Consider the following 5,396-nt stretch of genomic DNA (forward strand, 5'->3'; position numbering starts at 1 on the left):
CATCAGCCACACCACGCTCTAACGGATCTCCTTTCCCTGCTCCTCATCAGCCACACCATGCTCTAACTGATCTCCTTTCCCTGCTCCTCATCAGCCACACCATGCTCTAACTGATCTCCTTTCCCTGCTCCTCATCAGCCACACCACGCTCTAACTGATCCCCCTCTCGCTGCTCTCCTCATCAGCCACACCACGCTCTAACCGATCTCCCTTTCCCCTGCTCCTCACCAGCCACACCACGCTCTAACTGATCTCCTCACCAGCCACACCACGCTCTAACCGATCTCCCTTTCCCCTGCTCCTCACCAGCCACACCACGCTCTAACTGATCTCCTCACCAGCCACACCACGCTCTAACTGATCCCCCTCTCGCTGCTCTCCTCATCAGCCACACCACGCTCTAACTGATCCCCCTCTCGCTGCTCTCCTCATCAGCCACACCACGCTCTAACCGATCTCCCTTTCCCCTGCTCCTCACCAGCCACACCACGCTCTAACTGGTCTCCACACCAGCCACACCACGCTCTAACTGATCTCCTCACCAGCCACACCACGCTCTAACTGATCTCCTCACCAGCCACACCACGCTCTAACTGATCTCCTCACCAGCCACACCACGCTCTAACTGATCTCCTCACCAGCCACACCACGCTCTAACTGATCTCCTCACCAGCCACACCACGCTCTAACTGATCTCCTCACCAGCCACACCACGCTCTAACTGGTCTCCACACCAGCCACACCACGCTCTAACTGGTCTCCACACCAGCCACACCACGCTCTAACTGATCTCCTCACCAGCCACACCACGCTCTCACTGATCTCCTCACCAGCCACACCACGCTCTAACTGGTCTCCACATCAGCCACACCACGCTCTCACTGATCAAGATGAAGGGAGGCCTGTCGGCACTCCCAGCCTCATCCATCAAAAGCAACGGCCCCTCCGCTCTCCGTCTGTCCCCGGGCTGAAGTGCACATCTGCAACCTGGGTCCACCCCAGAGTCTCTGAGTGACATCCAGCACTTTCGTGGTAGCCTGTAATCTTGCTTTGCCTAATCTCTCATCACATCACGACTCCCAGCGGGGAACAGATGGCTCCAGATAATACAAAAAAGAGAAGAAACGTATTATATCATGGCATGCATTTAAACCAGCGCACTTTGAACACATAGTGTAATGTACATATGCAAACAAGTGTTAAATCTCTTCTTAATTCTTAATTCAGCAGCAACGCATTACAGTATATTTACAAAATAATCAATTGATCAATGATATTGTGGGCATATATCGCCTTTTCAGGTTAAGATCATCACACATCAGGAGACTGTTTGCATTGGGACTGTGAGCTCCGATGGAGTATATGTTTATGTGTATACTGTATATGCATACATACATATGCATCTGTCTTACAGCAATTCCAAATCTGTGTTTATGTGCAAAGTGTGTTATTTTGTGCATAAGTATGCCTGCATACTGTACGTTTGTGTTAATGGGTGTGCGTGTGCGTGTGCATGTGTGTGTGCCTGTGTGTGTGCGTGTGTGTGTGTGTGAGTGAGTTGGTGACATTCAGGACATGTGGGAGCAATGAGAAGTGACAGAACTGAAAGCAAAACTCCTCTAGCAGTGGGCCAAGAAGAGGTGGGAGGATGTCAGCTGAACCAGACAGGCCTCTGGACTGAGAGCGTGGTCCAAACAGCGAAGAGAGAGAGACTAGGAGGCAGATAAACTAGCACGTTAGCAGCCATTTTAGGGAAAAAGCATTTGCAACGTGCGCCTAAAACATGACATGGAATTTAGCCTATGAATAGACCATATATGAAAAAAGACAAGTTCAGCTCTTCTGACTTATGCATAAGCATTCATTCGGGGGGGGGGGGAGTTAGATAAGTAAATAGGAGAATGCAATCCGTATTCTGTGCACCAGTTTTGCTAATTTGTTCCACGTTAAAAGCATTTGCCTTTTTCTGTCTTGCTATTACTTTCTCACTTCTTCCACTTCCCTTTGTATAGATGCCTACTACACTGTTGAGTGAATCCTCTGTCACATGCAAGTACTCATACCAACACATCTCCTAACCAATGTAACAGAATGTAAAGTTACTGCCCTGTATTATTTCTCTGCTTGATGAGACTATTAACATGAATATTGCATTCCTTTTAATGTCGTTCGGCGGTTCCATGCTTCCAGTCATTTGTATCCATGATTAAATAGCCTCGCTGGACTGGTCACTGTTGTGCTGTACGATGTATCTTCCACTGCACCACGGTCCCATGATTAATCAAGCTGGCAGGCTGAATGAATCTACGTTAAAAGTGAAAACCCCTCTTTCTCAGCCCCCCCCCCCCCCCGCTTTCCCTTCCTCCCTCTCTCGACAGTCCAGTCTGAATGCTTCATTTGAGGATATCTATCATAGTTCCTAATCATGTGATCACGCTGTCGTACCCCACCAAGGCCCATTTTTCCGTTCGACTGGTCGGGTCGAGTGGAGCACTTTTGGTTCACTGCGTTCAGGTAGGCGTGGCTGAAAGGTGCAGCACTGCGGAGGTCCAGCCGCATGGGCCAGATGAAAGCGCATCAGTTGCAGGCATCGCAAAATGCGGTTATAGCGCGGTGACATGCGTTGATTAGTACATGAGACATAAAATGAAAATAGCATAGTGGGCGCTTTCTGTGGACGGGCCAAGTCACTGTTTCCACACTGCCCTCTCTAACGTACGTACATCTGCCCCAGAGAGAGGGGGAAAGAGGAAGAACAAGACTACAATGGATGAGAGAACGATGGAAAGAACAGATGGAGAGGGGGCATGGTGAGAGCAAGGAGAGGTGGAGGCAGAGACAGTCGGATCCTGAAGTGTTTGGGTCTGTGTGCGTGCAGGTGTATGTGTGTGTGTGCGTGCAGGTGTATGTGTGTGTGTGCGTGCACGTGTGTGTGACACAGAGAGGAACAAATCCCCCCGCAGTCAGCTCCGCTGGGGCTGTTCAACCTGCTTGGCTGCATGTGCCCAGCACTGACCAATGGCACGGTTCACATCTTCACACACACACACACACACACACACACACACATACACACACACACATACACACACACACACACACACACACACACACACACACACACACACACACACACACACACAGTTGTTATGACACACCCAGCCTACTCACAGTCTGGCCAGGCTGGCCTTTATTAATAATGAAGAGAAGCTGTGTGGTTTGGGCACTGTCGTAAGGAACTGCGTGCGTCACATACTTAGGGAATTCACGCTAACTGAGATTCCATCTCATATGTGATACTACCAACTTCCTCAGGAGAGGCCATCTGGCAGGAGGACCTCAAGGAACTTCCCTGTTCATTCGTATAGATAACAAAGACAACAAAGTCACAAAGTAGTATTGGTCCAGGGCAGAACAGAATTGTGTTATGTATTTTCTATTTCCATTTCCATTTTCTATTTTTGTATTATTATTATTTTTTTAAACAATATTCAACCTCCCTCGTACATTTGGATCAAATTATCACATTGGTGCGTTAATTAGAATATAAAATCCTTAGACTCCTACCCACCCTTTGCTAATACTGAATTTAGTTTTAAAGTGTATGCAATCAAAGTTATTGCAATGCAGCTTTTCATTCTCTGCATGTACTATATACATTTAAAGACAATTCCAATGCAGATGATAGACATTCCAAAAGGACTTTCATAGCACGATGTGGTATGGATGAAGACCATTGCAAACCTTTACAAAGGATTTCACAATAAGACATTTCGGAACATAAAATACTTTCCAGATTTGATGTGGACATCTGATGTGAGGGAAGATCACTGGCAGACCTAGTCCTTTGGGAGAGGTGTTAGACTTCACTTCCATTTTCATGTTTTTGAAATACATCAGTATTTTTTTCCCCGATTTGAAATGTCATGAAGATGTAAGTGCAATCAGTCACATCAAACACAGTGATAAACCTCAGATCAGCCCTTATGGTGTGAGTGTGTTCACAGATATGCCTTGCCACTGTTCATTTCATCTCTTTGCTATGCAGCTCCACCGTCTAGATAATAGACCCCATGCATCAAGACAGCAATCCTTATGTTACATGGGTCTAGTATGCATGGGTCTAGTATGCTTCCTAATGGTATTCAACACCAGTGTAGTATGCAGTCCTGTGAATTATGAGACTCTCCCTATTCACATGTCCAATGAAAAATGTATTATTTACCCAATTGCTTTTCTCAAAGGACAAACACCATCATCAGCAAACAGCACACGGATCCACCTCCCAAGCTGTGAGCTTGGGGCTTTATTAGCACCAATTAGTTCAAAGAGAAGGGGGTCCTATTAAAAATGGATGGGGTGGGGGGTTGAAAGAAGAGGGATCTGCATTTAATACAGATAGGCGGGGGAGGGGGATGAGGCCTGTTTAACATGATTAGTTTTTTTTTTGGGGGGGGGGGTGGGGGGTAAATAAGCTGCATCTATCAATCAAGCTTTGGAACTGACATTAGATGAATGACAGAAGAGATGAGAGAGGAGGGAAGAGAGAGAGAGAGAGAGAGTAGAGAGAGCTTTAAGAGATAGAGAGTAGAGAGAGGTTTGAGAGATAGAGAAAATTAGTTAGATGGGGAAAAAAGATGAAGACATATAGATTAGGAGGAAGAGGAGGAGGAGAGGAGAGAAATAGTGGGATAAAGCTGAGAGGAAGAGAGCAGAGCGTTATATTGGTCTGTAAAAGGTGACTTCTAAGGAAGTCAAAGCAGATGTTTTGTGCAGTAAATGTAACTGGGTGGCAGCTCGGAGAAAGATGAGGAATGTCTCGTTCTGTTGTGAAGACAGTGGGAGGGTGTGTTTATCTAGGTGTGTGTGCGTGTGTGTGTGTGTGAGAGAGTGTGTGTCTGTGTGACTGAGTGAGTGTCTGTGTATGGGTGTGTTTGTATACATGTAGATGGGGGTTGGGGCATCTGAGAGAGTGGGTGTAATATTCTGTGCTGTCTGTATGTGTGAGAAACAGCAGTTGAGCAGATTAATGGGCAGAAGAGATGCTGACGATTATAACTAATTGCATCCAACTCAAGATGAATGGGTAATCATCAGTTTGATCACAAAATGATTCTCAATGCATAATGATGCAACAGAGCCTATTTCATTCTTACTCTACTTACAGCTCTTGATCACAAAATGATTCTCAATGCATTACGATGCAACAGAGCCTATTTCATGTTTTTATACCAATATTCAGATTTGAGCTCCATTTTGTGTTCTTCCTAGATCTCTCCTAGATAAGGCGCATTATACACAACGAATAGAGACCATCAACTCCTTTGAAACATAGACTGCTTCATATTTGAATAGCACGTCCCATCTGAACTTGATCTGAAGCACACTTTTTATGA

This window comes from Sprattus sprattus (genome assembly GCF_963457725.1).
Source record: "Sprattus sprattus genome assembly, chromosome: 16".
NCBI classification, from domain to species: Eukaryota; Metazoa; Chordata; class Actinopteri; order Clupeiformes; family Clupeidae; genus Sprattus; species Sprattus sprattus.